The sequence below is a fragment of the Brachyistius frenatus genome, unplaced genomic scaffold (genome assembly GCF_029030835.1).
Source record: "Brachyistius frenatus isolate BFR_SWC_R1_liver_20210118 unplaced genomic scaffold, ASM2903083v1 Contig_16, whole genome shotgun sequence".
NCBI lineage: Eukaryota > Metazoa > Chordata > Actinopteri > Embiotocidae > Brachyistius > Brachyistius frenatus.
The window spans coordinates 5,966,769-5,979,720 of record NW_027210615.1 but is presented as its reverse complement, the minus strand read 5'-3'; the positions used below and the strand labels follow the sequence as shown (position 1 = coordinate 5,979,720).

At 39.1% G+C, this 12,952-nt stretch overlaps 1 protein-coding gene across 2 annotated transcripts in view; it reads left to right on the top strand.

Moving 5' to 3' along the window:
- Window positions 1-2,932: 2,932 nt before the first annotated feature.
- arhgap4b (Rho GTPase activating protein 4b) overlaps window positions 2,933-12,952 on the top strand; it is a 40,090-nt gene continuing 30,070 nt past the window's right edge. Inside the window, exon 1 of one of the 2 annotated variants that reach the window (XM_069694121.1) lies at window positions 2,933-3,133. The gene's annotated coding sequence lies outside the window, so the exon portion shown is untranslated. The remainder of the gene's footprint in view (window positions 3,134-12,952) is intronic. The other variant, XM_069694120.1, reaches the window with a different exon arrangement.

Sequence of the window (12,952 nt, the reverse complement as noted above, 5' to 3'; positions counted from 1 at the left end):
CATCACATTCAAGCTTTTTCTGTCATTTTACACCTTGATTCATCAGCATGTCATTGTTTTTGAAATGGCAAAATTGAAAAAAAGAAGAACAATTATTTAAAAAAACGCAACCCTTCATCAAACCTTTTTAAGCCTTCGCTTTGGCTGAGGCATTATGTTTTCGGTTTGTCCATCCATCTGTCTCATTCTCAGAACACAATATTTCAGGAACACCTTTTTCAATCTATTTCAAACTTGGAAAAAACATTCACTTGGTAACAATAATGAACTGATAAGATTTTGGTGGTCAAAGGTCAAGGTCACTTTCACCTCACACTGATCCATGCTAGTGAATGCGACATTTTAAGAACACCTGGAGGTGAACTGATTCGATTTTAATGGTTATAGGTTAAAGTCTCAGGACCGCAATATCTCAGGAAGGCATTGAGGGACCTTTTTCAAATTTGGCACAAATATTTACTTTTACTCAAGGATAAGGTGAATATATTTTGGGGATCGGGTCAAAAGTCAAGGTTATTGTGTCTTCACATCCGCCCTATCTGCCCATTCCATTCTTGTTAAGGCAATAGCTCAGGAACGCCTTTCTTCAAATTTGGCAAAAACATTCACTTTCACTTGAGAATAAACTGATAACATTTTGGTGGTCAAAGGTCAAGGTCACTGTGAGTTCACATCTGTTTGACACTGTGAATACAATATCTCAAATATCTCAACGAATCTCTTCAAAAATGACAAAAAGTTTCACTCGAAGATAAACTAATTAGATTTGGGGGTTTAGAGGTCATGGTCAAGGTCACCTCACATTGACCCATGCTTGTGAGGTTGACATGACATTTTTCCCCTTTCTTCAAATTTGTCACAAAGGTTCAAACATTTGCTTGGACTCAAGGATGAACTGATAAGAATTTGATGGTCAAAGGTAACCGTATCCTTCCAAAACACGTTTGTGGCCAAAAGTCAATATCTCACATTAATTATGGTAACATTTTACACAAATATCTGATACGATAAAATTATTATTATTCTTTTCTGTCCATTATTCAACACCATAACTGAGGAGCATAAGGGGAGATTGTGACTATATTTCACGTTTATATTACCCTTGGGACATCCATCTAGAAATTGTGGTGATTGTATAGATCTTCTGTGCAGTCAGAATTGAAGTTGTGTGTGAAGCATCCACATTTTAGAATTTATAGCTTCTTTGCAGCAACATCCATATAAGCTTAGACAGATATGCATGTAAACTACAACTGGAGTGGTCAGCAAAGGCATGCAACTGCTAGGCGGTAATTCTAGATATGTTTTAATGTTATGATAAAGATTATATTTTAATTATTCACATTTTTACAATTATCAAAATCTTGTAACAGCATATCAAAAACAGCAACACATGACAATAACCAGTGAACAAACATAAAATGGACAACGTTGGTTGCTCATATGCAGCGCATATGCATCCTGTGGTTTTATATATCTGCCAGGATCAAAGGAGCATGATCAGCAGCAAAGTGTTGTCTTTTCAATCAGGTCTTTGTCTGTCTTTGTGCTACTTAAATTTTTTGGTGGCTTCAATTAGAAAGTTATAGCTCAGTGACGCTGTGCAATCTGAAGATTAATTATGTCTGTGACATACTATAAAGACTGCAGGCAAAGATTTGATTCTGTTTAAGTGTACCCACAGTGCACATAACGCGCCTGCACCAGATGTTTGTAACCTCATTCTCAGACAATATTGCTGGCAGAGAGCAAGAGCAGAGACAGAATGCTGCTCAATGTTCATAATACCTACTGAACTGGAAGTACAAGATGTGAATCTATCTACAGAGTTTTTTGTGTGCAGATGAATCAAACTAGACATGCTGAATATATTACACAGTATTTGTTACTGTTCAGTGCAGCAGTACAGGCTGAGAGAATACAACAAAACACAGAGTTTATCTTTGATTGATTTAATCAAGCTGCAGGTTTATTCTGCATTTACTGTAATATATCAACCTAAAATGTACATAAAAGATGGAATAAAGAAATATATGCTGATAGATATACACCTTTTCACTCCTCTTGTCTTGTCTTTAATAGATTTTATGACCACTTATTGCATTTTACAGGGACAGGTACATTCATTAATCATAACCACACACAGATTGGCTCATCTGTTGTCTTTATCAAGTAGAATTAATTTGTGTAGGACTGAGTGAAGTACAATTTGATCTGCCATTGATGCGCGTCTCTCGATAAGAGTGTGGTTTTTTTCTCAGCCGTTTGGCTTAAAAATGCACCACATCCGGCGCAACAGACAGGAAGCACAGCAGACTGGGTTGCACAAAAACTGTGTTTCTGTTTATTTGATTCTGGGTCTCTTTATCTGTGTGTGTGTGTGTGTGTGTGTGTGTGTGTGTGTGTGTGTGTGTGTGTGTGTGTGTGTGTGTGTGTGTGTGTGTGTGTGTGTGTGTGTGTGTGTGTGTGTGTGTGTGTGTGTGTGTCCGCGCGTGTGTGTCTATGCAGCTGGTTGAGGACATGCCTCCTTGGAGTATGTGTGTAAATGTTTGCATCTTACACAAGAGTGTGAGGAGAAAGGATGCTGTCATGTGATGGTGTCAGGGTGAATAATACAAGGTCATCAGAAAAACATTTAGAGCGGGAGGGAGAGAGGGAAGGCAGTGCAGGCGAGGGATGGATGTAGGGAGAGAGAGAGCGGGAGCGAGGGATGCTGAGGGAGAAAGACGGTATATTCATAGCAGCAGCAGTATTTATAGCTGCCCAGAGGAAAGGAGAGAGTGGGGGGGAGGAGGCGTGGCTTGGATTGTGGCTTTCGCACTGAGAGGGAGAGAGGGAGGGAATGGGAGGAGAGAGGCAGCTCTGGTGCGAGTGAGAGGAGAGGCTATTTGGCAAGAGAAGGAAGAAAGAGAGGCGGTAGGCAGGGAGGGAGGGGAGGGCTGTTATTGAGTGTATGTGTGTCCCTGAGAAATGAGAGAGAGAGAGAGGGAGGAGAGTACTGAGCTGAGAGAAATCTGTCAGATTCAAAACACACTGTTCTGTATTTGTGTGTGATAGAGAGAACGAGGGATGAGAAGAGAGGTGGAGAGCTGAGGAACAGAGAACAAGAGACAGGAGAGGACCACAAAGTGTGGTATGTACAGCTGTCATACTGTTCATGAATCCAATAGCAACTTGTGTATGTGTGTGTGTGTGTGTGTGTGTGTGTGTGTGTGTGTGTGTGTGTGTGTGTGTGTGTGTGTGTGTGTGTGTGTGTGTGTGTGTGTGTGTGTGTGTGTGTGTGTGTGTGTGTGTGTGTGTGTGTGTGTGTGTGTGTGTGAGAATGTGTGCATGTGTGACTAAAGTGAATATGTCTGTGTGTTTATATATAGTTTAGTGTTTTAAATGGACACTGAATTCACTTGGGGTTTTGTAAGTGGACAAATGGAGCTGCTGAACGTTATCAATTATGTAATATGTGTGCACCATTTTTGGCGTTGATGGTGTGTGTCTGTGTGTCTGTGTGTCTGCGTGTGTTTACCATCTTGTGTCATTATACTGAGGTGTTTATGTGGCCATTGTGTGGAGCACTGCCACACTGCCTTGACCATATGGGTTGATTTACAAACATTGTAAATATAACTCAACCCTCCAAATGCTGTTAGAGCTGTGGAACCTTAATTCCCCTCCTGTGCTCATCACCTCAATTGTGCTGACAGCTAATTCACATCATGTTATTACAGGATGCAGATAAGCATAAACAAGCCTTTCAAAGGCATCTGCAAAGAACTATTCCCTTTGTGCAGGTGATTTACAGTTCAACAATAAAGATTATGATGGTAATGGAACAGAGCAGCCTGAGCAACCTTGAAAGCTGTTGTAGGTACAGGTGCTTATTTTGTATATTTGATATGTTTAAGTTTAGTTAACCTAGGAGGAGCTTCAGATTCAGTACGAGTATGATTGCGCTGAGATCATGACTGACTTGCAATTGAATGTCTTAACGCGGATGTGCTTAGATTAAAATGGTAGCAGCTCACATGTTGAAGCAACTCCAACCTGTCTAAGATGCAGCTCCCAGACCTCATGCAGCAACATGCCATGAAGGCTAAGGGCTACCATCTTGCTTTCATTGCATCAAAAATCTCTTATTTAAAAAACAACAACCAGAATACTCTTTATTTCTGTTAAAGAACTCTTGCCTTTTGTGTATTTCATGTACATTTGCTGAACTTGCATAAAGTGCATAAAGTAATGCTCATTCTAAACTAGCGCACTTCCCTCATGTAGCGGTTTGCCTGAGCTGTGGTGGCCACTTAAGGAACATTACAGGAACTCTAACATTTCACTTTCACTCAGAATTTGTGACAACTTGAGCAGTGTTTGCAGTTTAGTATGAACACATGCTTTTTACTTCAATTGACTGTGCTCATGATGCAGAATAATTTCTGAATAATATATGTTATTGTATTCCTAACTAGTTGAAGGAATTTATAAAGTAACTAACAATCAGATAAAATGGTGGAGTAAAAGCATTGTGATATCCCCTGAAATATAGCGTGGTAGAAATTTAATGCAACATAAAATATATTTTTTAAAGTAAGGTACACATATTTAAAATGCACATTACAGCCATTATCTATACCCACTTTATCCTTAACAGGATAACAGGGGGGCTGCAGCCTATCCCCGCTCACTTTGAGCAAAGGCAGGGTACACCCTGGACAGGTCGCCAGTCTATCACAGGGCCAACACTTATAGACAGATCGAAACAAAGACCATTCACGCTCTCATTCATACCAAAGGTCAATTTGTAGAACCACCAATTAATGAGGTGCATGTTTTTGGATGGTGGGAGGAAGCCAGAGTACCCGGACAAAACCCACACAGGCACAGGGAGAACATGCAAACTCCAAACAGAAAGGCCCAGGCCTAGATTTGAACCCTGAACCTTTTCGCGGCAAGGCTAATCACTGCACTACTGTGGCAATACAGTATTTGTATAAATATTCTTCGTTACATATTTTTTTAGATTTTCTCACACATCCTGAAACGATGGATGAAAATGGACCCCAAATTGACCTCTGATTAGTTGTGTCATATAAACTTTCAGTATAGTGGAGAAGCAGAGGTTTCAGCTGTGCCTGTAGAGCCATCCTGACAGCCTCCCACCCCTCACACTGCTCTACTGTTTCATTGCACATTTTTCCATTTTTGCCCTCTGCCTGTAGGGCAGAGGTATGCGTTCCACAAACATTACCTGTTAATGGGGTTCTGCATAAAAGTCAGTCAAAGCAAGGCAGCTGTGAAAATCGTTTTGTGTCCCTTGGCTTTAATTCTGCTGCCCTGTCTGATGCAAAATTGCCCTCAGTACTTTTGCAATTAAGTAGCACTAATCCAGTGCCTGTTCAAAATAGCCTGTTTGGTAGTAGTATTGACTGCATGGTGTGACTTTACTAATGATGCTCCAGAGAGATGCGGTTGCCTATTCATTATAGTGTATTAATATTAAACGTGTCAAATTTTATTTTGATTTTAGTCACACTCTTATCAGTCTTTATCAATACTATTGTTTCTTCCTCTTAGATTATTTATATTTTAAATATGAAAAAATATTGTTTTTAAAGTGACAACAGAAATATTTACAACAGAAAAGTCACTATAAACTCAATGATATTAATATTCCTAACATCAAAATAGTGAGTGAAGGTTAGCAACTATGAATATATATCATCATTATAAGTCAATATACAGTCTGGTCACTGCTCTGTCCTCCTGTCTTTGCTGCAGGTAGAGGGAGACGGGCTGGTTTGGGAGGCGGGGCAGTGAATGAATAAGAGGAACACATATCAATAAATGCTTATATTTTGTTATATGATATATTTTTACAGTCCTTCAGCCCAACAACTTTAGCAACTGTTGTTAATCTTACAGATTCGTCAGGCAGCATAAAGCTCCAGCTCCTTACAGTCCTGTTTGTCTACTAAAGCCTCTCCCATCAGTCTGTCGGACTGACAGATGTCACACCTGAGTCTAACTGACTTGTGTTCACATTAGTGAATACAGAGATGTAGCGTGGCTGACAGCACAGATAAGCATAGGATTGTGTTTGACATCCTCATGCATCCTTTCAACATTTCAGCGCTCATCTTTTAGGGCTCTGCTCTGATGCAGATGATACTTCAGAACTTGTGCATGTTGTTACCGTGAAGCGGAAATCCACTATTTCCCAAAAGTTCGCTTTTAAGGAAGTTACATCATCTGGCTGAGGGTCCCACTGACACTCATGTGTTTCCTTCCTTGATTTGTACAGTGTCTTAGCAATGATTTGGCCATGTCCCCGGTTCACTGGGTTTAGGTATGATTTTCTGCTCACGGAAAGCAGACATCACAACTGTAAGCATTGAAAGACTTTGCATAGTTTTCTGCAACAAACACAGCACAAGATAAAGTTCTGCACAGTAACAGGGTCAACAGAGCAGAGTGTTCTTGGTTCTCATAAATGTCATGAAATCCCCTTACAGTATCAGCTATAACATCTAACACAATATCCCACTTGTATTGCTTCTGCTTAGTCGTAAAAAAAACTTCTTCAGTAGAAATTTGCAGAAAATCCCCTTGGTAGCATTAAGGATCTATCACACTCCACCACATGTAACGTCTCTTGTGTTCAGTTTACTTTATATTCTCCACATGTACCACATGACCTCTTTATTTCAATGACCTTGACTTTAAGTATAAAACAGTGTTTCCCAATAACATCCATCTCTCTGTCCTGGCTACCCTTTTTGCTTCTCATCCCCCCTCAGTAAACCTTTTTCCTGTTGAATTTCTCCTAACCTCTCCTCTCTCTTTCTCAAATAATTTATATTTGCTTTGTTCTGTGCAGATTAAGGTCACACACTAATGAAGGCCTCCGATGCTTTTAGAGTTCTCAGGGCCTTCCCAGTCCCATTTGCAGAAATCTCATTGCGTTTTTTTTTTGCCGCACTTCCACGTTTACTCTATAATTATGTGTGAAACTGTCATTGTAACACATGTCTGGATCACATCCACTGCCCTGTTGTAGAAGAGGAAATGAAAGTACAGGTCTAACAGCTCTTGTTAAGATGCAAGTCATGCTGTAGTTATAATAACAGGGTAACATTTGACCAATATATCCGTCTATTTTTCATTTTTATTTTATAAATGTATCATATACAGCTGAAACTTGCCCTACATCAACAATATTATGTCTTCCCACAGCACTGGGGGATACAAGAGACCACATTAACCAGGTCAATGTTGGAGGGAATGTGTTTTTCTGGTCACATTTTGCTTCAATTGTAAATTAAACTGAAATTATTACTTAAGGCTGATGGAGGAAGAAAATTAACGGTGAAAGCAACCCATTTTGGCACTTATTGCAGAGTACTGAAACCTGTTAGGAAACTGACACAGGATGTGGGATGTCAAGTTGCCTTTGTGTGTGTGTGTGTGTGTGTGTGTGTGTGTGTGTGTGTGTGTGTGTGTGTGTGTGTGTGTGTGTGTGTGTGTGTGTGTGTGTGTGTGTGTGTGTGTGTGTGTGTGTGTGTGTGTGTGTGTGTGTGTGTGTGTGTGTGTGTGTGTGTGCTTGCCTGCCTGCCTGCCAGTTGAAATTAAGCAATTTATGAGCAGTGCAGAAGCTGATTTTAATTCTTTGAAACATTCTTCAAAAGCCTTCAATAGTTTCAGTCATGTCAAACTCTCTTATTGCACTGTAAACAATTAAATAACAGTTTTAGGATTTTTGTGCAGAAAGGTTGGATGACTTGTGAGAAACAAAGAATGGTCAAAATCAATGCAGCAGAGGCCAAAATAGTTAAAATTGTTGTCCCTAATTTGTTGTCAGACTTTCTGGCTACCAAAACTACTGGATCCAGCACTTCCCATAATGCAAGTCAATGCCCTTTAATGACACCCTTCCTGCCTAATAAAAAGTCACATTCTGCCCCCAGTTTATCACTAGTTAGTAGCTAATTCAGACACCTCTGGTTCGAGAAGTAAATGTCCAATTAGTTTTCCCAGAGATGTTGTTAGATGACCCACAGCTGAAACTTGAAACTCATTCAAATACGTTTAGACGGAAAGTAAAGCAAATCTTTATCTTGCATTTTTTTTAACTCTGTTTTTGAACTGAGAACTCACTAGAGACGCTACTTCTTTCTGGTAGTTTCCTGCCATCTCTCCTTTTTCTTCTTGTCTCTGTATGTCTGGGTATATGTAAAATGCATTAAATTTGGTAAAGTTGAAACCTTTCAAGGATGCATCCTCACATCGATTCACATAACACCAGTAACAAAACAGAAGACAAATGTGCAAAATCTCATGTGACATATTTAAAACTTAACTTAAAATGTGAAAACATGTTGAAGTTAGATGTAAAACATAGAGTGCATGTGCTTGCACATGTGAAATGCATTTTGCCCACTGCAAACGTGGGTTTGGTAAAAAATTGATAGTGTAATGTGTGAAGCCCATGTCGATGTCCATGTAAAACTAATGGGATTACATGTGACACCCATGTATATTTTTATGTGAAACTCTTACCTTTATGTACATGAAACTCATGTATATTGTCATGTGAAACCTCTGGGATTACATGTGAAATATATAATATTATACATGAAACCTGTTATATGCGAAACCCATACATATCCCCATGTCATACACATACATTTCCCTGTTTGAAAAACATAAAATTACATGTGAAACCAATAATATATGAAAAATGTATTTAATTAATTTTTAATTACAACCCCGTTTCCAAAAGGTTGGGATGCTGTGTAAAATGTAAATAAAGAACACAATGCAATGATTTGTAAATCATGTGAAGCCATATTTAATTGCAAATAGAGCAAAGACAATATATCAAATATTGAAATTTTATTGTTTTATGAAAAATATATGCTTATTTTCAATTTTGTGCCAGCAACACATCTCACAAAAGTTGGGATAGGGTCATGTTTACCACTGTTTTGCATCACTTCTTCTTTTTACAACACTCCATAAACTTTTGGGAACTGAACAGTTGCTGGAGTTTAGGAAGTGAAATGTTGTCCCATTCTAGCCTGATACAGGATTTAAGTTGCTCAACAGTTCAGGTTCTCCTTTGTGGTATTTTTCATGTCATGATGCGCCAATTTTTTAAAGGGGTGACATGTCTGCTCTCCCCTCACTCCAACCGGTTGAGGCAGATGGCCGGCCACCTCTAAGCCTGGCTCTGGCAGAAGTTTCTTCCCTGTTAAAAGGGAATTTTTCCTTCCCTCTGTTCTCAGATCCTTCTCAGATGTGCAAGCCACCCATGCCATGTGCACTAATGCATCCCTATACTGTCACGGATGCTTGCTTTTGAACTGAGCACTGATAACAAGCTGAATGGTCCCTCTCCTCTTTACCCCGAAGGATGCAGCATCCATGATTTCCATAAATAATCTTAACCTTTGATTTGTCAGACCACAGGACAGTTTTCCACTTCACATCATTACATCTTAAATGAGCTCTGGCCCAGAGAAGGTGGGAGCATTTCTGGATCATGTTTATATATGGTTTCTTCTTTGCATGGTAGAGTTTTTACCAGCATTTGTGAATGTAGCGATGAACTGTGCTCACAGATGATGGTTTTTGGAAGTTTTTCTTAGCCCAGACGATGATTTCCACAGAATTTTGTCTGTTTTTAATGCAGCGCTGCCTGAGGGCCCAAAGAACACAGCTATCCAATATAGGCTTGTCCCTTGTGTTCAGTGATTTCTCCAGATTTTCTGAATCTTTTAATTATTTTATGTAACGTAGATGATGAAATCCACACATTTTTATCACAGTTGTTAACCTTTTCCCATCTTCACTGTTTAGAAACTCTGCCTCTCTGGGACGCTCTTTTTGTACACAATAATGTTACTGACCTGGGTTTATGTGATTTTCAAATCCTTGCATCCTTTTTTTATTTACATTTTACACAGTGCCCCATATCACAATGCAAAGTTATTTCAGGGCAGTAAGTTCTTACAACAAAATGTTACAACATTATACAGAGGAACCCAACAATTCAACAATTCCCACATAAGTGGGTAGGAGAAAGAAAAAAAACCTTCCCTTTAAGGGAGAAAAAACCTCCGGCAGCGGAAAGGAAACATTTCCTTTTAAGAGGAAAAAACCTCCGACAGAATCAGGCTCAGAGGAGTGCGCCCATCTGCGTCGACCAGTTGGCATGGGGGGAGAGCTCTGAGAGAACAGGACAGCATAGAGATCCAAGACATTATCTGTTGGTGGGGCCAGTAATCGCAGACCAGAGACATGCAACTCCAGGGTCTGGGATACCTGCAAAAGAAAGAACAGAAACTATGCGAGCGTGGAGAACGTGGTGCAGTGGTTAGCATTGTCGCCTCACAGCAAAAAGGTTCAGGGTTCGAATCCGGTCCTGGGCTTTTCTGTGCGGAGTTTGCATGTTCTCCCTGTGCTTGCGTGGGTTCTCCAGCTTCCTCCTAACACCCAAAAAAACATGCACCTCAGGTTAGTTGGCGCCGCGGTCGTGGCAGCCTGTTGCAGCAGCTCCCCCTCGGGATGCTGCTGTAGCGAAATAATTTCCCCTCTGGGATTAATGGAGTACAATAAAATAAAAAAATAAAGAGGGTGTCTGTCCCTTGAACCCATCCTCTATCAGGATGATATGGTTTTATAAGATCTCTCAGACAAGATGGAGCTTGGCCATGAATAACTTTTTAAATCAATAGGATAGTTTAAAATTCTATTCTTGATTTTATATAAAGTCAATAAAGAGAAACTAAAATTGGAGAAAAAGTATTTTGTTTGCCAAATCCCGTCAGTACTCTTGCTGCAGAATTTTGGATCCACTGCAGGCTTTTTAATGAGTAATTTACAGCAACAAGGAATTACAATCATCTAACCTGGAAGTAACAAATGCATGGATTAGCTTTTCTGCATTACACTGAGGCAGGATGTTCCTGATTTTATTCATATTATGTAGATTAAAGAAGTCAGTCCCAGAGACTAGCTTTACATGTGAGCTAAAAGACAAATCCACATCATAGATGACTCCAATGTTTCTCACAGTGGTGCTGGAAGCCAAGACAATGTCATCCAGAGTAACCAAGTAATTAGATAAAGAGTTTCTGAGATGTTTAGGGCCAAATGCAATAACTTAAATTTTGTTTGATTTAGAAGTAAAGAAAAGTAGGTTATCGAGGCCTTTAGGTCTTCATTCTTGAAGTTTTAATAACCAATTTGTTTCATCTGGTTTCATAGACAGATATAGCAGTGTGTCATCTGCATAACAATTGAAGTTTATGAAGTGTTTCCTTATGATATTGCCTAATAGAAGCATGTGTAAAGTGAAAAGTATTTGGCTTAGCACCGAACCTTGTGGAACTCCATAACTAACTCGTTTACTTGGAAGAGTCATTTTTGACATGAATAGGCAGATTGTGAATAGGTCTGTGCTTTCCTAAAACAGCTGGATCAAGGGTAGACTTTTTAAGTAAAGATTTATTTACAGTGACTTTAAAAGCCTGTGGTACACAACCTGTTGAGAGAAATGAATGAATCTAATATGGAAGTGCTAATTAAAGGAAAGACATCCTTGAGCAGTCTGTTTGGGATGGGGTCGAAGAGACAGGCTGATGATTTAGATGAAGTAATTATTGTATTTAGTTTAAAAGGAGAGGAGTGTTCTGAATATAAATCAGGTCCCATGCATGTTTTTAGGGCTGCTGTTTGACAACACATCTGTAACATTGGCAGGAAGTATCTGCTGAATTTTTTCCCTAATGGTAACAATTTTATTTAAAGTAGTTGATGAAGTCATTGCTACTGAGAGCTAAAGGAAAAGAAGGGTCAGTATTTGTCAGCCTGGATACAGTGCTAAAAATAAACCTGGGATTGTTCTTCTTTCCTCTATTAATGATGAATAATATGCATTTCTGGCATTATGGGGAACTTTTTATATAGTATTTTTATTATCCAGGACAGGTGTGATTCTTGTAAAGGCTGTGGTGTTGTTAACAAAGTCATCCACTTGTGTGGGAGTAAAGTCGAGGTAGCTGCTTTCCACTGTGTTGGCACATGGCATTGGGGTAGATAGAAATGGAATCGGGTTCTTAAATTTGGACATAGTATTATTAGAAAGACATCTACTGTCCTGGAATTGTTTCAAACATGCTGTGTAGTCCATTACTGTAAATTCAAGTCTCATTAAAGAATAGTTTGACAAAAGAGATTTTTAAGGGAATACTGTTAAATGTTTAGTTTTTATGCCATATGGCAGAAAAAGATCGAGGGTGTGATTATAACAGTGAGTGGGTTTATTTAGGCTACATTTTGAGAAAAGCCAATTGAGTCTAACTGAAAGCAGAACTGAGGCTGTTGTTTTCCAAATCTCAGTTGAATTGCGCAGTGGGTATTTTTCACAGAAAGATGCAGTACATATCCGATGAAACTGCATGGCTTAAGCTTTCCAACAAATTCAGTGCTTTATCTATGTGCTGAAGCACTGCAGAGAAAATTTACATTGAAATTGCTTCAAATTTAATTGTTGTTACTCTCATACGTATGTCTTACCTGACAGCCAAATTATTTGCACATATCAGATGGGTGTATGCCCTTGGTGTGAGTCCCTGGTTTGAGCCCCTGGCCACCCGGAGTCACTCATGACATTTATTTTCCATCAGGCACTGAGCACATATTTTTTCATATTGCTAAGTCATAGTGTTTCCCACAACCATGATTTAGATATTGCCAGTTACTAGACAATCTACTCGACACAATTCTAAAAATATATCTCTACTGCCAATATTTAATGGTGAGATACATGTAAAAACGTAACAATTTCACAAGACAATTTTTTTCCTTGATATAAAGGTTAATATAAAAAAAAAAAAAATAGTACGAAACGCTATCCCCTATAATGACCAATACATGATCTTAAAAGTGAAGGTAGTGA